Source organism: Leiobunum rupestre, chromosome 7, assembly GCF_980474605.1.
Source record: "Leiobunum rupestre chromosome 7, qqLeiRupe1.1.hap1, whole genome shotgun sequence".
NCBI classification, from domain to species: Eukaryota; Metazoa; Arthropoda; class Arachnida; order Opiliones; family Sclerosomatidae; genus Leiobunum; species Leiobunum rupestre.
In genome coordinates, this window is record NC_143390.1 from 52,067,250 (window position 1) to 52,085,773 (window position 18,524).

The 18,524-nt window shown below is 44.8% G+C and overlaps 23 non-coding genes across 23 annotated transcripts; all 23 read left to right on the forward strand.

Moving 5' to 3' along the window:
• Positions 1-14: 14 nt before the first annotated feature.
• On the forward strand, positions 15-88 carry TRNAT-AGU (transfer RNA threonine (anticodon AGU)). Its single transcript has one exon. It is a non-coding gene; the product is annotated as a tRNA-Thr (tRNA).
• A 73-nt stretch (positions 89-161) lies between these two features.
• TRNAT-AGU (transfer RNA threonine (anticodon AGU)) lies at positions 162-235 on the forward strand. Its single transcript has one exon. It is a non-coding gene; the product is annotated as a tRNA-Thr (tRNA).
• Positions 236-6,205: 5,970 nt separating this feature from the next.
• Positions 6,206-6,279, forward strand: TRNAT-UGU (transfer RNA threonine (anticodon UGU)). Its single transcript has one exon. It is a non-coding gene; the product is annotated as a tRNA-Thr (tRNA).
• Positions 6,280-6,352: 73 nt separating this feature from the next.
• Positions 6,353-6,426, forward strand: TRNAT-AGU (transfer RNA threonine (anticodon AGU)). The gene has a single exon. It is a non-coding gene; the product is annotated as a tRNA-Thr (tRNA).
• Positions 6,427-6,644: 218 nt separating this feature from the next.
• On the forward strand, positions 6,645-6,718 carry TRNAT-AGU (transfer RNA threonine (anticodon AGU)). The gene has a single exon. It is a non-coding gene; the product is annotated as a tRNA-Thr (tRNA).
• Positions 6,719-7,669: 951 nt separating this feature from the next.
• On the forward strand, positions 7,670-7,743 carry TRNAT-UGU (transfer RNA threonine (anticodon UGU)). Its single transcript has one exon. It is a non-coding gene; the product is annotated as a tRNA-Thr (tRNA).
• Positions 7,744-8,400: 657 nt separating this feature from the next.
• TRNAT-UGU (transfer RNA threonine (anticodon UGU)) lies at positions 8,401-8,474 on the forward strand. Its single transcript has one exon. It is a non-coding gene; the product is annotated as a tRNA-Thr (tRNA).
• A 620-nt stretch (positions 8,475-9,094) lies between these two features.
• Positions 9,095-9,168, forward strand: TRNAT-AGU (transfer RNA threonine (anticodon AGU)). Its single transcript has one exon. It is a non-coding gene; the product is annotated as a tRNA-Thr (tRNA).
• A 218-nt stretch (positions 9,169-9,386) lies between these two features.
• Positions 9,387-9,460, forward strand: TRNAT-UGU (transfer RNA threonine (anticodon UGU)). Its single transcript has one exon. It is a non-coding gene; the product is annotated as a tRNA-Thr (tRNA).
• A 1,999-nt stretch (positions 9,461-11,459) lies between these two features.
• On the forward strand, positions 11,460-11,533 carry TRNAT-AGU (transfer RNA threonine (anticodon AGU)). The gene has a single exon. It is a non-coding gene; the product is annotated as a tRNA-Thr (tRNA).
• A 218-nt stretch (positions 11,534-11,751) lies between these two features.
• On the forward strand, positions 11,752-11,825 carry TRNAT-UGU (transfer RNA threonine (anticodon UGU)). Its single transcript has one exon. It is a non-coding gene; the product is annotated as a tRNA-Thr (tRNA).
• A 73-nt stretch (positions 11,826-11,898) lies between these two features.
• On the forward strand, positions 11,899-11,972 carry TRNAT-AGU (transfer RNA threonine (anticodon AGU)). Its single transcript has one exon. It is a non-coding gene; the product is annotated as a tRNA-Thr (tRNA).
• A 3,841-nt stretch (positions 11,973-15,813) lies between these two features.
• On the forward strand, positions 15,814-15,887 carry TRNAT-AGU (transfer RNA threonine (anticodon AGU)). Its single transcript has one exon. It is a non-coding gene; the product is annotated as a tRNA-Thr (tRNA).
• A 73-nt stretch (positions 15,888-15,960) lies between these two features.
• On the forward strand, positions 15,961-16,034 carry TRNAT-AGU (transfer RNA threonine (anticodon AGU)). Its single transcript has one exon. It is a non-coding gene; the product is annotated as a tRNA-Thr (tRNA).
• A 73-nt stretch (positions 16,035-16,107) lies between these two features.
• Positions 16,108-16,181, forward strand: TRNAT-AGU (transfer RNA threonine (anticodon AGU)). The gene has a single exon. It is a non-coding gene; the product is annotated as a tRNA-Thr (tRNA).
• A 219-nt stretch (positions 16,182-16,400) lies between these two features.
• TRNAT-AGU (transfer RNA threonine (anticodon AGU)) lies at positions 16,401-16,474 on the forward strand. Its single transcript has one exon. It is a non-coding gene; the product is annotated as a tRNA-Thr (tRNA).
• A 73-nt stretch (positions 16,475-16,547) lies between these two features.
• Positions 16,548-16,621, forward strand: TRNAT-AGU (transfer RNA threonine (anticodon AGU)). The gene has a single exon. It is a non-coding gene; the product is annotated as a tRNA-Thr (tRNA).
• A 220-nt stretch (positions 16,622-16,841) lies between these two features.
• TRNAT-AGU (transfer RNA threonine (anticodon AGU)) lies at positions 16,842-16,915 on the forward strand. The gene has a single exon. It is a non-coding gene; the product is annotated as a tRNA-Thr (tRNA).
• Positions 16,916-16,988: 73 nt separating this feature from the next.
• Positions 16,989-17,062, forward strand: TRNAT-AGU (transfer RNA threonine (anticodon AGU)). Its single transcript has one exon. It is a non-coding gene; the product is annotated as a tRNA-Thr (tRNA).
• A 73-nt stretch (positions 17,063-17,135) lies between these two features.
• TRNAT-AGU (transfer RNA threonine (anticodon AGU)) lies at positions 17,136-17,209 on the forward strand. The gene has a single exon. It is a non-coding gene; the product is annotated as a tRNA-Thr (tRNA).
• A 73-nt stretch (positions 17,210-17,282) lies between these two features.
• Positions 17,283-17,356, forward strand: TRNAT-AGU (transfer RNA threonine (anticodon AGU)). The gene has a single exon. It is a non-coding gene; the product is annotated as a tRNA-Thr (tRNA).
• A 73-nt stretch (positions 17,357-17,429) lies between these two features.
• On the forward strand, positions 17,430-17,503 carry TRNAT-AGU (transfer RNA threonine (anticodon AGU)). Its single transcript has one exon. It is a non-coding gene; the product is annotated as a tRNA-Thr (tRNA).
• A 219-nt stretch (positions 17,504-17,722) lies between these two features.
• Positions 17,723-17,796, forward strand: TRNAT-AGU (transfer RNA threonine (anticodon AGU)). Its single transcript has one exon. It is a non-coding gene; the product is annotated as a tRNA-Thr (tRNA).
• The last annotated feature ends 728 nt before the right edge of the window (positions 17,797-18,524 follow it).

Consider the following 18,524-nt stretch of genomic DNA (forward strand, 5'->3'; position numbering starts at 1 on the left):
ATAAACAAGTTGACGGCGCCGTGGCTTAGTTGGTTAAAGCACCTGTCTAGTAGACAGGAGGTCCTGAGTTCGAATCTCGGCGGTGCCTTTCTTGGAGTTATTTTGGCTAACCTTTCCAAGTATCATTCCATACACACAACAATTTGGAAGAACGAGTCGACGGCGTCGTGGCTTAGTTGGTTAAAGCGCCTGTCTAGTAAACAGGAGATTCTGAGTTCGAATCTCGGCGGTGCCTTTCTTGAAGTTATTTTTGCTAACCTTTCCAAGTATCATTCCATACGCTCAATAATTTGGAGGTACGATTCGACTGCGCCGTGGCTTAGTTGGTTAAAGCGCCTGGAATACGGTTTGCTTTTTCGTCGGGAACGGTTGTCTTTTTTACGCTCTCGTTCTCGGTGTTTTCTTGCGGCGGTACGTACCACTTTAGCGGTTTTATACCGTGTTTTCTTTTTCCCTTTCTCGTTGTTTTTCATTTTTCGTGTTTGGATTTTATTTTTCTTCTTACGGTTGTCCCCGATTTCGGGAGGCCGCCACTATGGAGGCGCTAAAGCGTAGCGTCTTTGTGGTTGTCGAGTCATTGACTCCGGGTATTACTAAGGAGATTATTGCAGTATCGGTTAAAATGGTTTTCGGAACTGATGCTATTTCATCGGTTGTCCCTGGTGTAGGTGGTTTTTTTGTTTGTTTTTTTACTGAAGCGGACGCGGAAGAATGTATTAAGTCGGGGTTGATGGTCGGCGGCGTTTTACGGGCGGTCGAAAGTGTATCGGCGCGATCTGTTATTTTGAAGTTTCTCGAAGTGCCGGAGTTTGTCACGGACGACGCTATTCGCGTTAAACTAGAAGCTTACGGGTGTGAACTTAAAGGCGCTTTCGTGTGGGTAAAGTCTGATGGCTTGTACTACGGGGAGCGTAACGTTCGCGTCACGTTGCCTCAAGGTGTATCTTCGCTGCCTTACAGTTTAAAGGTGTTGGATGTTATGGGTCGTGAAAACGTTTATCGCGTTCGCCACGAAGCACAGACCCGGGTTTGCAACGGTTGTCTCCATTCTGGACACCTCTATCAAGATTGTCCCAACAATATCTGTCGTCGCTGTGGTCATGGTGGTCATTTGGCCAGGTCATGCCCTGGGCCGCCTCAAAGATGGAAGAGCGTCGACGCGATATTTCCGGTTCCCGCAATGAAGTCGCCGACAAAGTACAAAGGACAGAGGATCCCGCAAATGTACGACCTGCTGGGTCTGATATGTCAAAGCGGAAACCAGAAGGTGACATCGACATGGCTGATGCTGATTTAGACGACTCGCTTTTTGCCAACCGCCTTTCCAAGGTTGCGGTGGGCAGTGGGAAGCATTCCCTCCCCACTTCGAGTTCAGATTTGGATCCCGCCAAACGTCAACTACCTTTCAACCAACCTGGGTTCCAGTTTCCGTCGCTCGAGGCAGCTCGGAACGCGAGTCTTCCTCCGTCTACTACTGCACCGTCTCCGGGAGCTGCTTTGTCGTCGTCTTTCTTCCAACCTCCAAACGCTCATGGTTCTCCGGGTAATTTCTGTTAATATCAATGGTCTACGTGATGTCAATAAGATGAAAGAACTAGTGGAATATGTAAAAACATTTGACATTATTTTTTTACAAGAAACTCATTGGGATTCGTCTCATGTTGCGCTTTTTAAAAATATGTATTTCGGTAAATGTTTTTTATCTAACGATGACGCTACGGGGTTTTGTGGGGTATCAATTTTAATTAATCCGAAACTCGATTTTAAAACTGCAACTGTTTTTCATATTGTTCGGGGTCGTAGTTTATTAGTTTCGGCTGAAATATCCGGTGATCTATTTCATTTTTTAAATGTGTACGCGCCTAATTCGGCGACTGACCGTGAGTTGTTCTTTACAGTCATCGCATCTAACTGTCCTACCGGCCGTTTAATTTTAGGCGGCGATTTTAACGATATTTGTCATAGCCTATGGGACCGCCTTCCTGCTAGTTGTAGACCTAACAAGTCACAATTTACGGCCCTTCATAGACTTGCCGCCAAATTACATGTTACTGACACTTTTCGACTCAAAAACAATGACAAAAGGGACTTTACGCGTTCTGGCTACGTTTTTGGCCGGTTTATCCGCTCTCGCATTGATTACATTTTCGTAAAAAAATTTGATTCTTTGAATATTCAAAATGCTTTTATTCGTGACTGTCCGATTTCCGATCATCGCGCCGCGATCGCTCATTTTGATTTTGGAGGAGTTCCTAGGGGCCCTGGAACCTGGTCCTTTAACGATTCGCTACTTGAGGATGAGGTTTTCTGTTCGTGCGTCAGGCGAATTATCACTAGGAGTCGCTCACGCGAACACTATTCTACGGATATTTTTGACTGGTACGAAACCCTCAAACGTACAATTCGTGATTACGCAATATTTTACGGGAAAGCCGCCGCTTCCGAACGTCGGCACACCAGGACGCTCTTGGCTTGTCAGTTGGAAGAGTTGTCACGTCGTTTATCGATGCAAGACCCGGTTTGTGGCGAAATCGTCAAAGTTCAAAATTTGATCAAGGAACATGACCACTATCTATTGCGGGGCGCTGTAATTCGCTCCAATACCGAGTGGCGTGATTTGGGGGAGCAACCTTCGGGCTATTTCTTGAGTCTCGAAAAACATCGGCAAACCCGGCGGTCAATTAAAAACTTGACTTTAGCAGACGGCTCATCAATTCACGATGGCGCTTCCGTTCGTCAGGAAATATTTTCTTATTATGAAAACATGTATCGCGCGTCGGACAGTGATGACTCTCAAGCTGCACGTTTTGCCTCCTTTGTTGCCGGAAAGTTACCACCGGATTTGTCTGCCGCTTGCGAAAGTCCCGTTTCTTGGGAAGACATCCACAAATCTTTGAACGCTATGGCAATAGGCCGTAGCCCAGGTCTCGATGGCTTCACAGTCCATTTTTGGCGTTTCGTACTCCCGTTGATAGCCAAGGATTTCGTAAGGCTTGTTGAAGTCATGTTTGCCACGGGACAAATGCCTCTCTCTATGACTCAAGGCATGATCATTCTTTTACCGAAAGACGGCGACTTAACGTTATTGTCTAATTGGCGTCCCATCACGTTGCTCAACGTCGACCGTAAAGTTATTGGTAAAGTCTTGGCTACTCGCATGGCATTGGTGGCGCCTACAGTCATTTCGCCCTGCCAAACTGGAGCTATTCGTGGCCGTGATGTCGCGTCCACAACACGATACCTTGGCGACGTTGCCTCGTATCTGGCACTCCACAGACAGCCGGGACTTTTCTTGAAAATTGACTTACGGAAAGCGTACGATTTCGTGAACTGGTCATTTCTATTCCGGGTACAGCAAGCTTTCGGGTTCGGTCCCCATTTTCTCCGATGGATTCAACTACTCCTGGTGGGTGGTCGTACAACGATCAAGGTCAATGGTTTTTTGACGAACTTTTTTCGTCTTGGAAGATCTGTCCGTCAGGGCTGTCCTTTAAGCCCTTTATTATACACTTTTTCGACCGAGCCACTTTGCCTCGCGTTATCGCAGTCTTCGAGTATCCCGCGTCTGCGTATTTGCAACAGCGACTCCCCGGTACTCTTTCAACATGTAGACGACAACACTTTGTCTTTAGCGGCTGAAACTTCGGTACGCGTCGTGGTATCGATTTATCATGACTACGGCAGCGCTTCTGGGGCGGTTATAAATCTGGACAAAAGTAGCGGGCAATGGCTCGGGTCTTGGACAAACCGACCAGACAAACGGATTGAAGGAATTATGGTATCCAAGGAGCCATTAAAGGTCTTAGGGGTAGTACTTACTTCGAACCACGCTCTCTCTGACTCTCTCAACTGGGAACCGGCTATTTTACGTATTATGGCTGTCTTGCGCGCGTGGAAACGGCGCCCGCTTTCACTCTTCGGGAAAATAATAATAATAAATTGTCTGGCCACTTCCAAGCTTTGGCACCTCACTCGTGTATTGCCTTTGTCGAATAAACTTGCTGCCTAAATAAAAGCTGCTTTTCTGGATTTTATTTGGGGTTCTGGCTATCACGCTCTCGCTTATTCAACGCTGATCAGACCAAAGGTAGTCGGCGGTTTTGGCTTAGTGGATGTCGTCCAGAAACTACACTTTATGCGTATCCAAGAGTGCCAAACACTCATCCTGCGTGAGTTACCCGTTCATGACGAATCCATACACAACAACTTACTGTTGGAATACGGCAGTGGGTTGACAAGACAAGAAGAAACTTTCCGTCCGCCATTTAATCGGGCTCTGCTTGGGCGTATGCCGCCTCGGTACGTCGAACTCCTCACAAGTTGGCACTCGCATCTTACGACTATAGGCTCTACCGTGATGCCTCGGTCAGATCCACTTTCCGAACCACTGTTTCTGAATCCTCGAATTTCTTTACCACAGCGCTATCACAAAGAATCCCGTATTATGGCTCAGGCTGGCTTCAAAACACTGCGCGACATCCATTACGAAGTCATCCCCGGTTTTATACGACCTCATGCCTTGATTGAACAGTGCCAGATCGAACTCCCTTATAGCGAATTACCTCTCGATCGACTTTTCGAATTGTACACCTTGATCCGGTCTGCACTGCCAGCTGACTGGGCTGTTCTCTTTCATGTTTCAGCGCCTCCGGTGCTCTCGTCGTCGGATCGGTCAATTCCTTACCTCGAAATCCGCCGTAACGCTAGTGAAATTTTAAATACGCCGCAAAGTTTAAAATCTATTGCCTTCGATCGTTTTGCGGGCACATTCCCTGAATCTTCCGGCGAAGAACGGTGGCGGTCTTTCTTTGGGGGTCCCCTCCCTCGAGTGAAGTTTAAAACTTTGGCCAACACTACCCTTGGAGCCACTTTATCCTCTACCAATTTAAAAATTATTCATCAAGCTCTCGCAGTGAAGAGTCGACTTTTCAAAGCTGGTCTTGTGACAACGGATCGTTGTCCATTATGTGACAATGCCCCCGAAACGGTTGCACATTTGTTCCTGTCTTGCTCGGTAACGCGAAACACCTGGCACCAAGTATTCACAATGTTGTCTGTCTATTTGCAACAACCAGGCTTTCAATTCGGTAGCGAACATTACGAACTTATTATTTATCACCGCGTTGATCGGAAATTGGGACAGTGTAACGACTTTTGGCATTGCCTTTTTCTATTAATTAGTGTAATTAAGCATGAACTTTGGAAGTATCGATGTAAAATAGTTTTTGAGCAGGAACTAAACAAACCTAGTGTGTGGTGCTCTCAACTATTTCTGGCCAACATACGGCGCGAAATTAGACTTCTCACCCTGGTATACTTGAAACATCCCTCTAAAATTGATCTTGTAAAGGTTTTAAACAATTTTCTTAAATTATTCCCCTAACATTTTATCTGTTATGTGTTAAGTAGTAACAATTCTAAAAGTATTTATTTCTCTATTGACTTTTGATGTATGGCATTGTTGTATATGACGAATATGTATAGTTTTCTTGATGGTTGAATAAAAAAAAAAAAAAAAAAAAAGCGCCTGTCTAGTGAACAGGAGATCCTGAGTTCGAATCTTGGCGGTGCCTTTCTTGGAGTTATTTTTGCTAACCTTTCCAAGTATCATTCCATGCGCTCAACAATTTGGATGTATAATTCAACCGCGACGTGACTTAGTTGGTAAAAGTGCCTGTCTTGTAAACAGGAGATCCTAAGTTCGTATCTCTGCGGTGCCTTTCTTGGTGTTGTTGTTGTTAACATCTCCAATTATCATTCCACACACTATAATTTGGATAAAAATGTCGACGGCGCCACTGCGAGGCGAAAGTGCTAACCATTTTGAGTTTTCTTGGTGATAGAAGAGAGGGTAAGGATATGGGTGAAGTGCGGTCGTAGAGGCGCTGACGCGAGCAGACGGAGAAAGTAAAAAAAAAAAAAAAAAAAAGCAAAAAAGCGTCTGTCTTGTAAACAGGAGATCCTGAGTTCGAATCTCGGCGGTGCCTTTCTTGGAGTTAAATTTGCTAACCTTTCCAAGTATCATTCCATACACACAACAATTTGGATGTATGATTCAACCGCGACGTGACTTAGTTGGTAAAAATGCCTGTCTTGTAAACAGGAGATCCTAAGTTCGTATCTCTGCGGTGCCTTTCTTGGTGTTGTTGTTGTTAACATCTCCAATTATCATTCCACACACTACAATTTGGATAAACAAGTCGACGGCGCCGTGGCTTAGTTGGTTAAAGCGTCTGTCTTGTAAACAGGAGATCCTGATTTCGAATCTCGGCGGTGCCTTTCTTGGAGTTATTTTTGCTAACCTTTCCAAGTATCATTCCATACGCTCAACAATTTGGAATGACGAGTCGACGACGCCGTGGCTTAGGTGGTTAAAGCGCCTGTCTAGTAAACAGGAGATCCTGAGTTCGAATCTCGGCGGTGCCTTTCTTGGAGTTATTTTTGCTAACCTTTCCAAGTATCATTCCATAGACACAATAATTTGGAAGAACGAGCCAACGGCGCCGTGGCTTAGTTGGTAAAAGTGCCTGTGTTGTAAACAGGAGATCCTAAGTTCGTATCTCTGCGGTGCCATTCTTGGTGTTGTTGTTGTTAACATCTCCAATTATCATTCCACACACTACAATTTGGAAAAACAAGTCGACGGCGCCGTGGCTTAGTTGGTTAAAGCGTCTGTCTAGTAAACAGGAGATCCTGAGTTCGAATCTCGGTGGTGCATTTCTTGGAGTTTTTCTTTGCTAACCTTTCCAAGTATCATTCCATACGCTCAACAATTTGGAAGAACGAGTGGACGGCGCCGTGGCTTAGTTGGTTAAAGCGCTTGTCTAGTAAACAGGAGATCCTGAGTTCGAATCTCGGTGGTGCATTTCTGTAAGATTGTTTAAGTTAACCTTTCCAAGTATCAATCCATACACAACAATTTGGATGAACCAGCCGACCGCAAAGTGGCTTAGTTTGTTAAAGCGCCTGTCTAGTAAACAGGAGATCCTGAGTTCGAATCTCGGCGGTGCCTTTCTTGGAGTTATTTTTGATAACCTTTCCAAGTATCATTCCATAGACACAATAATTTGGAAGAACGAGTCGACGGCGCCGTGGCGTAGTTAGTTATAGCGCCTATCTAGTAAACAGCAGATCCTGAGTTCGAATCTCGGTGGTGCCTTTCTTGGAGTTATTTTTGCTAACCTTTCCAAGTATCATTCCATACGCTCAACAATTTGAATGTATAATTCAACCACGACGTGACTTAGTTGGTAAAAGTGCCTGTCTTGTAAACAGGAGATCCGAAGTTCGTATCTCTGCGGTGCCTTTCTTGGTGTTGTTGTTGTTAACATCTCCAATTATCATTCCACACACTACAATTTGGATAAACAAGTCGACGGCGCCATGGCTTAATTGGTTAAAGTGCCTGTCTAGTAAACAGGAAATCCTGAGTTCGAATCTCGGCGGTGCCTTTCTTGGAGTTAAATTTGCTAACCTTTCCAAGTATCATTCCATACGCTCAACAATTTGGATGTATAATTCAACCGCGACGTGACTTAGTTGGTAAAAGTGCCTGTCTTGTAAACAGGAGATCCTAAGTTCGTATCTCTGCGGTGCCTTTCTTAGTGTTGTTGTTGTTAACATCTCCAATTATCATTCCACACACAATAATTTGGAAGAACGAGTCGACGGCGCCGTGGCTTAGTTGGTTAAAGCGTCTGTCTTGTAAACAGGAGATCCTGAGTTCGAATCTCGGCGGTGCCTTTCTTGGAGTTATTTTTGCTAACCTTTCCAAGTATCATTCCATAGACACAATAATTTGGAAGAACGAGTCGACGGCGCCGTGGCGTAGTTAGTTAAAGCGCCTATCTAGTAAACAGCAGATCCTGAGTTCGAATCTCGGTGGTGCCTTTCTTGGAGTTATTTTTGCTAACCTTTCCAAGTATCATTCCATACGCTCAACAATTTGGATGTATAATTCAACCACGACGTGACTTAGTTGGTAAAAGTGCCTGTCTTGTAAACGGGAGATCCTAAGTTCGTATCTCTGCGGTGCCTTTCTTGGTGTTGTTGTTGTTAACATCTCCAATTATCATTCCACACACTACAAGTTGGATAAACAAGTCGACGGCGCCATGGCTTAATTGGTTAAAGTGCCTGTCTAGTAAACAGCAGATCCTGAGTTCGAATCTCGGCGGTGCCTTTCTTGGAGTTAAATTTGCTAACCTTTCCAAGTATCATTCCATACGCTCAACAATTTGGATGTATAATTCAACCGCGACGTGACTTAGTTGGTTAAAGTGCCTGTCTTGTAAACAGGAGATCCTAAGTTCGTATCTCTGCGGTGCCTTTCTTAGTGTTGTTGTTGTTAACATCTCCAATTATCATTCCACACACAATAATTTGGAAGAACGAGTCGACGGCGCCGTGGCTTAGTTGGTTAAAGCGTCTGCCTTGTAAACAGGAGATCCTGAGTTCGAATCTCGGCGGTGCCTTTCTTGGAGTTATTTTTGCTAACCTTTCCAAGTATCATTCCATACGCTCAACAATTTGGAATGACGAGTCGACGACGCCGTGGCTTAGGTGGTTAAAGCGCCTGTCTTGTGAACAGGAGATCCTGAGTTCGAATCTTGGCGGTGCCTTTCTTGGAGTTATTTTTGCTAACCTTTCCAAGTATCATTCCATACGCTCAACAATTTGGATGTATAATTCAACCGCGACGTGACTTAGTTGGTAAAAGTGCCGGTCTTGTAAACAGGAGATCCTAAGTTCGTATCTCTGCGGTGCCTTTCTTGGTGTTGTTGTTGTTAACATCTCCAATTATCATTCCACACACTATAAATTGGATAAAAAAGTCGACGGCGCCACTGCGAGGCGAAAGTGCTAACCATTTTGAGTTTTCTTGGTGATAGAAGAGAGGGTAAGGATATGGGTGAAGTGCGGTCGTAGAGGCGCTGACGCGAGTAGACGGAGAAAGAAAAAAAAAAAAAAAGCGTCTGTCTTGTAAACAGGAGATCCTGAGTTCGAATCTCGGCGGTGCCTTTCTTGAAGTTGTTTTTGCTAACCTTTCCAAGTATCATTCCATACGCTCAACAATTTGGCTAAACAAGTTGACGGCGCCGTGGCTTAGTTGGTTAAAGCGCCTGTCTAGTAAACAGAAAATCCTGAGTTCGAATCTCGGCGGTGCCTTTCTTGGAGTTAAATTTGCTAACCTTTCCAAGTATCATTCCATACACACAACAATTTGGATGTATGATTCAACCGCGACGTGACTTAGTTGGTAAAAATGCCTGTCTTGTAAACAGGAGATCCTAAGTTCGTATCTCTGCGGTGCCTTTCTTGGTGTTGTTGTTGTTAACATCTCCAATTATCATTCCACACACTACAATTTGGATAAACAAGTCGACGGCGCCGTGGCTTAGTTGGTTAAAGCGTCTGTCTTGTAAACAGGACATCCTGAGTTCGAATCTCGGCGGTGCCTTTCTTGGAGTTATTTTTGCTAACCTTTCCAAGTATCATTCCATACACACAATAATTTGGAAGAACGAGTCGACGGCGCGGTGGCGTAGTTGGTTAAAGCGCCTGTCTAGGGAGTTGCGTTCGAGCTTTTGGAGAGTGCAGGTCGTTCGATTTTGCACTCCGTGTTTTCGTCGCGCTAAGCCTAAGCGGGGTATTTTGCCAATTTATTTTTCTTTCGGTTATTATTCGTGCATTTAATTCAATAGTTGTTAATTTATTAATTTGGTAATCCCTCCTGGGTGTTTCTACCCAGGATGGACGCATTCAAAAGATCGGTTTTTATTGATTTTAAACGAAATCTACCAAGTTTTGAAGTTGTGTCTACGGCGGTGATTGCGAACTTTGGTCTGGATTGTGCTTCTGCTTTAGTTGTCTGTGATGAGGGTGGTTACATTCTCACCTTGAAGACTTTGGCCGATGTCGAGGGCGTTATAGATTCGGGCTTGGATATTGATGGTGAGATATATGAAATTTCAAGCGTTTCTGCGAAGACTGTGACTGTCGCCTTTTCGGACTTACCTGAGTTTGTGACTGATGAAGCCGTTTTATCCAAATTAACGTCGCTTGGCTGTGAAATCAAGGGTCCGCTTGTTTGGCATAAAAAGGCATCATTCTATTGCGGACTTCGTACCGTTCGTGTTACCTTACCTGAGAGTCTGTCATCATTACCATATCGCTTACGAGTTGCCGATGCTGTTGGTCGAGAGAAGTTTTACGCTGTCCGACATGATTCTCAGTTGAAAATTTGTAATAAGTGTTATTCTCCTGACCATATTTATCGCCATTGTCCTGATTTCAAGTGCTTTAAGTGCCAGAAGCAGGGACATGTTGTTCGGGAGTGTCCTCTATGGCCCCGGATGGCATCCCGCGATTTAGAAGCGGCGTCGGGCGGTGGTGGTGACGGTGAAGCGATGGTCGTCGATCCTGCCTCAGTCGCTATTCCTCAAGGTTCTCCAGTCCGGGCCGGTAGTGGTGAATCTTCCATCGTCGATGCCGGTGTCAAGTCTGATCCGCGTCGGAGTGCTAAGCATTCGATGTCGTCAAGCGATGGCGATGTCGGTAAGAAGCTGTCTTCTTCTTCTGGCTCTGCTACGAAAGTTCAAAGGGTTCCCGTTGCTATGCGTCTGCACCCTTTCAAGGGTCATCGCCGGCCTGAGTGGTGGCCTAAGGAGGTTGCTTGGCCGCCATCTTCAGAGAACGAATATTTTGCTCGGGTGTGTCGGTATCAGGGTCAGCCTGTTACCAGTCCTCTGGATAAGGACTTTGTGATCCCGGATGATTACGGTTTCAACGTATAAGTTACAAATTAATGGTGATGGATTTTCTTAATGTTTTGCGGCCTTTTCTGTGTTCTGTCGGTTCTAAGCCTTTGCTTCTCATTTTCAATAAGGAGTTTTTTTTTCGTTAATTTATTTCTTCTTAATCGTCTTTAATGCTGTTTATTATCTAATTTAGCCTATTTTTGTTCATGAATTCTTTCTACAACATGTACTGCCTAATAGTGTTTGATACGTTGCTTAATTTTTTTATTTCTCACTATTGTTTAATCAATATTATCTAATCGTTTTTCTTTCTTTATCGCTGTTCATTTTCGCGACCGATTTTTCAAATGTTACTTCGTATTTTTTTCTTGTTCTATTATCTTGTTGCGTCGTGTATTTTTTTAATGATATAATTAAAAAAAAAAAAAGCGCCTGTCTAGTAAACACGAGATCCTGAGTACGAATCTCGGTGGTGCATTTCTTGAAGTTTTTTTTGCTTACCTTTCCAAGTATCATTCCATACACTCAACAATTTGGAAGAACAATTGGACGGCGCCGTGGCTTAGTTGGTTAAAGCGCTTGTCTAGTAAACAGGAGATCCTGAGTTCGAATCTCGGTGGTGCATTTCTGTAAGATAATTTAAGTTAACCTTTCCAAGTATCATTCCATACGCTCAACAATTTGGCTAAACGAGTCGACGGCGCCGTGGCTTAGTTGATTAAAGCGCCTGTCTAGTAAACAGGAGATCCTGAGTTCGAATCTCGGCGGTGCCTTTCTTGGAGTTATTTTTGCTAACCTTTCCAAGTATCATTCCATACACACAACAATTTGGATGTATAATTCAACCGCGACGTGACTTAGTTGGTAAAAGTGCCTGTCTTGTAAACAGGAGATCCTAAGTTCGTATCTCTGCGGTGCCTTTCTTGGTGTTGTTGTTGTTAACATCTCCAATTATCATTCCACACACTACAATTTGGATAAACAAGTCGTCGGCGCCGTGGCTTAGTCGGTTAAAGCGCCTGTCTTGTAAACAGGAGATCCTGAGTTCGAATCTTGGCGGTGCTTTTCTTGGAGTTATTTTTGCTAACCTTTCCAAGTATCATTCCATACACACAACAGTTTGGATAAACAAGTTGACGGCGCCGTGGCTTAGTTGGTTAAAGCGCCTGTCTAGTAAACAGGAGATCCTGAGTTCGAATCTCGGCGGTGCCTTTCTTGGAGTTAATTTTGCTAACCTTTCCAAGTATCATTCCATACACACAATAATTTGGAAGAACGAGTCGACGGCGCCGTGGCGTAGTTGGTTAAAGCGCCTGTCTAGTAAACACGAGATCCTGAGTTCGAATCTCGGTGGTGCATTTCTTGAAGTTTTTTTTGCTAACCTTTCCAAGTATCATTCCATACGCTCAACAATTTGGAAAAACGATTGGACGGCGCCGTGGCTTAGTTGGTTAAAGCGCGAATATTCAAACTACCATCCTTCGCAATTTGAATATTCGCGGGCTGGATTTGTTTTTGGGCGATATTTATTCTCCCGAATAGACTACTTTTTCGTTCGGCGGCCCGAACTAGCTCTTTTATCTCGTTGCACTTACATGGTTTTTCCTTTTTCTGATCATAAAGCCCTCATAGTGCAAATTTATCTGTCTGGTTCTCCGAGAGGGCCGGGAACTTGGGCTTTTAATTCCTCTTTGTTGGAGAATGATAACTTTCTCACTGGTTGTACTCGTATAGTGGAACGAAGCCAAACCTCACTTGACTACCGGGAAGATATTTTTCGGTGGTATGAAGATTTGAAAATATCTTTGCGTGATTACGCTATTTTTTACTCCAAACATTTGGCCTCGCATCGTCGCGCGCATAAAACCAAATTGCAAATAGAGATTAATGCTTACCTTGCTCGTCGGAATTTGTCAGTTGATGAAGAAACCAAACTTATTGCTTTGACGGAATCCCTTTCTCAAGTTACCGCCCATGAGTTCGTTGGTGCCGCAGTTCGTGCGAAAGCCCAGCACCTTTTAGCCGACGAAAATCCTACTTCTTTTTTTCTGCGCCTCGAAAATTTTCGGCAAAGGAAAAAAACGATTCAGTCGCTTACATTGTCCAGTGGCGAGATCACCCGCGACGGTACCACTATTCGTCAGAATATTTTTGAATACTATGCGAGGCTCTATGCTAAGGCACCGGTAGATCCCGTAGCTGGCGGGATTTTTTCTTCCTTGGTACAGGGAAGAGTATCAGAGGACAAACGGCGGAGCCTGGACAATACCATTGTCTGGTCGGAGATTGTTACGGCCTTAAAATCAATGAAGCGGGGGAAAAGCCCTGGCCGCGATGGCTTCACAGTCGAGTTTTGGTCATTTCTCTTGCCTTTAGTCAAGGAAGGTTTTCTTCGGGTTTTGGCCACGATTGCTCGGGATGGTGTACTGCCCCGTACAATGACTGAGGGTCTGATTTTGCTTGTCCCTAAGTCCGGCGATCTAACTTTTTTGGCGTCTTGGCGTCCTATATCGCTGCTCAATGTAGACTATAAAATACTCGCGAAGGTCTTTGCTAATAGGCTGGCACCTCTTTTGCCGGATATAATTTCTCCATGCCAGACGGGAGCGGTGAGAGGCCGGGACATATCGCAGACGCCTCGCTTCTTGCTGGAGGCGTCTGACCTTGTATCGGCAACAAACGCACCAGGAGTTTTGTTACAACTGGATTTGGAGAAGGCATTTGATCAAGTGGACTGGTCCTTTTTGATTGAAGTGCTTCGCAGTATGGGCTTTGGTGCTTTTTTCCTCAAATGGATTCAAGCCTTTCTAGTCCACGCCAAGTCATGTGTCCGGGTCAATGGCTTTTTGACGGATTTTTTTCCCCTGCGCCGTTCAGTTCGCCAGGGTTGCCCGCTTAGTCCCCTCCTCTATATCCTTTCGACAGAACCGCTTTTCGCTGCGCTGTTGCGCAATCCGGCTATTCCACGGCTCCCGATGTTTGGTACCGGCCACTTACCTTTGCTGTTTGCGCACATGGACGATAATACGATTCTAACCAGTTCAACTGATGGTATGGTCGAGGCTATTCATGAATACGAGCGGTATGGTCGAGCGTCCGGAGCCAAATTAAACGTAAAGAAATGTCAGGCGCAGTGGCTTGGGTCGTATCGCAATCGCCTTCCGATGGTGATCTCTGGGGTGTCCATAAGTGGCGACCCACTGAAGATTTTGGGGATTTATTTAACGAACGATGGTCAAGAATTGCTCCGTCTTAACTGGAACCCCCGAATGGACAAGTTCTCCGGTACTTTACGTTCGTGGAAACAACGTCGTCTTACGTTAACGGGCAAAATTGTCGTCATTAACGTGCTGGCGGCGTCCACGCTTTGGCATACTCTGAGCTCGGTAGATTTGCCATTAGCCTGGGCACAAAGATTTAAAACGGCGGTGATGGATTTTATTTGGGGTCCTGGCATGCGTCACGTGGATTACCAAACATTAATTCGTCCGAAATCTGAAGGGGGTACGGCCTCGTCGATTTCCAGCTGAAAAACCTCGCGTTCCGTTTAAAAGAAATTACAGGCTTTATCGGCGACTCCTCTGATTCCGCGATGAAGGACGTCTCACGGTTTTTGCTCTCCTTTTATGGCGGTTATGAGGGCATTGGCTTTAAAGTCTTTCGGCTTCAGTTCGACCAGAAACTATTACCAGGGATGGTTCCCCGGTATCGCAGTATTGTTAGCGCGTGGAACAGATTACTTGTCGCCAATGAATGGACTGTTTTACCGCACGCGAATCCTGTCTTTGAGCCGATTTTTCTGAACCCGCGAGTTACCGGTTTTTCCGCGTCGGCGCAAGAGAGAGCTACTTTCGCGCGCGCGGGGCTCGTTCTTGTGAGAGATATAACGTATGAGGTCATCCCAGGTTTCCTCCCTCATACCGTCATCTTGGACATGGTTTCATCGGTTCGACCGCTTTTACTGGACCGGTCAATACTTTCGCTCTATCATAAGATGTTGCGGCTCATTCCACCGGCCTGGGCTCATTTTGTGGACTCTTTGGATATTCTGGTTCATGAGCCACCGGTTTCCGAATTGGTTCGGGTCATCAACTCTAAAGAAGAGGCTGTCGTTTTCAGCGAGCTCAAATCATCCGACTTTTACCGTTCTTTGGTAAAGCAAGCGTGTTCCATGGAGTCTCGAGGCGAAGAACGTTGGAGAGGTTTTTTCTCCGCGCCACTTGTGCAAGTGCATTGGGGAAAAGTGTCCTGCCCTCTAATGGCCACGCGGTACGCGGACATTAACTTTCGTCTCATCCACCAAGCATTTCCGGTCAAAGAACGGTTACTCCATGCTGGTCTTGTCGCGGACAATATGTGTTTATTTTGTAATTCTCGGTGCGAAACAGTCAGTCATCTTTTTGTAACGTGTCCCGTAGTTCAGGAGTGGTGGACCTGGCTTTTTATCACAATTTTAAAGCTCCCAGTTTCAATTTTCGGATTTATATCTGAGCCTCGTGCCCAGTTTATCGTTTTTTCGATTGTTCCGTCCACTATTAAGAGATCTCCAATTTTCTGGTCGGTGGCGAAATTGCTTTCCGCGGTCCTTAAAGACGAAATATGGCGGAGTCGTAATTTGAAAAGTGTCGGGAAAATAACACGGGTTCCGGTGCTAACAAGTCGTATTAAAGCATGTGTTCGCAAAGAAACTATTAACCAATTGAAACTTTTAAAGCCGGATACCTCTCAGAATTGTACTGTGTTAAAAAATATTTTATTGGGACTTTTTAAGTGAATTTATTCAATGCTAATGTTATGACTGCTTGATTATTTGGTGTCAAAAGTTTTATTGTGTTTCGATTTTTCATAACTGCTTGAGTTTTGTTTTATTTAAAAGTTTTTTAAATGTAAATAATACTTTTGGTCTTAATAAAAAAAATAAAAACAAAAAGCGCTTGTCTAGTAAACAGGAGATACTGAGTTCGAATCTCGGTGGTGCATTTCTTGAAGTTTTTTTTGCTAACCTTTCCAAGTATCATTCCATACGCTCAACAATTTGGAAGAACGATTGGACGGCGCCGTGGCTTAGTTGGTTAAAGCGCCTGTCTAGTAAACAGGAGATCCTGAGTTCGAATCTCGGCGGTGCCTTTCTTGGAGTTATTTTTGCTAACCTTTCCAAGTATCATTCCATACACACAACAGTTTGGATAAACAAGTCGACGGCGCCATGGCTTAGTTGGTTAAAGCGCCTGTCTAGTAAACAGGAGATCCTGAGTTCGAATCTCGGCGGTGCCTTTCTTGGAGTTATTTTTGCTAACCTTTCCAAGTATCATTCCATACACACAACAGTTTGGATAAACAAGTCAACGGCGCCGTGGCTTAGTTGGTTAAAGCGCCTGTCTAGTAAACAGGAGATCCTGAGTTCGAATCTCGGCGGTGCCTTTCTTGGAGTTATTTTTGCTAACCTTTCCAAGTATCATTCCATACACACAACAGTTTGGATAAACAAGTCGACGGCGCCATGGCTTAGTTGGTTAGAGCGCCTGTCATGTAAACAGGAGATCCTGAGTTCGAATATCGGCGGTGCCTTTCTTGAAGTTGATTTGCTAACCTTTCCAAGTATCATTCCATACGCTCAACAATTTGGAAGAACGAGTTGACGGCGCCGTGGCTTAGTTGGTTAAAGCGCCTGTCAAGTAAACAGGAGATCCTGAGTTCGAATCTCGGCGGTGCCTTTCTTGGAGTTATTTTTTCTAACCTTTCGAAGTATCATTTCATACCCTCAACAATTTGGAAAAACAAGTCGACGGCGCTGTGGCTTAGGTGGTTAAAGCGCCTGTCTAGTAAACAGGAGATCCTGAGTTCGAATCTCGGCGGTGCCTTTCTTGAAGTTGTTTTTGCTTAGCTTTCGAAGTATCATTCCATACCCTCAACAATTTGGAATGACAAGTCGACGGCGCGGTGGCTTAGTTGGTTAAAGCGCCTGTCAAGTAAACAGGAGATCCTGAGTTCGAATCTCGGCGGTGCCTTTCTTGAAGTTGTTTTTGCTGACCTTTCCAAGTATCATTACATACGCTCAACAATTTGGAAGAACGAGTTGACGGCGCCGTGGCTTAGTTGGTTATAGCGCTTGTCAAGTAAACAGGAGATCCTGAGTTCGAATCTCGGCGGTGCCTTTCTTGAAGTTGTTTTTGCTAACCTATCCAAGTATCATTCCATACGCTCAACAATTTGGAGGAACGAGTTGACGGCGCCGTGGCTTAGATGGTTAAAGCGCCTGTCTAGTAAACAAGAGATCCTGAGTTCGAATCTCGGCGGTGCCTTTCTAGAAGTTGTTTTTGCTAACCTTTCCAAGTATCATTCCATACGCTCAACAATTTGGAAGAACGAGTTGACGGCGTCGTGGCTTAGTTGGTTAAAGCGCCTGTCTAGTAAACAGGAGATCCTGAGTTCGAATCTCGGCGGTGCCTTTCTTGAAGTTGTTTTTGCTAACCTTTCCAAGTATCATTCCATACGCTCAACAATTAGGAAGGACGAGTGGACGGCGCCGTGGCTTAGTTGGTTAAAGCGCCTGTCTAGTAAACAGGAGATCCTGAGTTCGAATCTCGGCGGTGCCTTTCTTGAAGTTTTTTTTGCTAACCTTTCCAAGTATCATTCCATACGCTCAACAATTTGGAAGGACGGGTTGACGGCGCCGTGGCTTAGTTGGTTAAAGCGCCTGTCTAGTAAACAGGAGATCCTGAGTTCGAATCTCGGCGGTGCCTTTCTTGAAGTTTTCTTTGCTAACCTTTCCAAGTATTATTCCATACGCTCAACAATTTGGAAGGACGAGTGGACGGCGCCCTGGCTTAGTTGGTTAAAGCGCTTGTCTAGTAAACAGGAGATCCTGAGTTCGAATCTCGGTATTGCATTTCTGTAAGATTATGTTAGTTAACCTTTCCAAGTATCATTCCATACACAACAATTTGGATAAACCAGTCGACGGTGCCGTGGCTTAGTTGGTTAAAGCGCCTGTCTAGTAAACAGGAGATCCTGAGTTCGAATCTCGGCGGTGTCTTCCTTGGATTTATTTTTGTTAACCTTTCCAACTATCATTCCATACACACAACAATGGTGTGTTCGATTCTAGGTCTTGGCACCGGGTCAAAACTTGGAACAACTCTTGCGTTGAGTTTGCAAGTTTTCTAACCAATGTTTAAAGGGGTTTTCCTTCGATCTCTTCGGTTTCCCCTTCCAAATAAACTTGTTTAGTTTAACGGTAATAGTTAGTGTGGGGAGCTGCTGGCTCGTCTGGCGTGAAGGGCTTTCCACCAGCCTCCTACGCATTATAACCCGGCCACCTGAATTAAAGGCTTCAAAAGTCACTTGATGCGCCCCCCCCTCCCTTGACGCTTAAGCTTTGCATGTGACTTGATGATTGGTTATTACACCCATGGCTCAAGATGCCCCCCCCCCCTCGTGTTTTTTCTGTAGCGGGCTACTGGCCGTTAGAACAACTAACTACCGGAAAATGACACCTTTCGCGTAGTATGGTAGCGCAACATGTGGACTTGCTTTGTAGTAGAGCATTCCAGAGTTGAACTCTTTCTCGATTGTCACGGCGCAGTTCGAGCAGATTCTACCATCTAGTTTTCCCTTTTTAAAGAATTTTGTTTCGCGAACGTCTAGGTCCATCCGATGTTGTTGTCTTAACTTCTAGAGAGCTCTTTATACCCTTTCTATTATATCTGGAAAAAGGTCCTACAAAACGCATGGAAATTATTATAGAGCGGCAATACAATAATC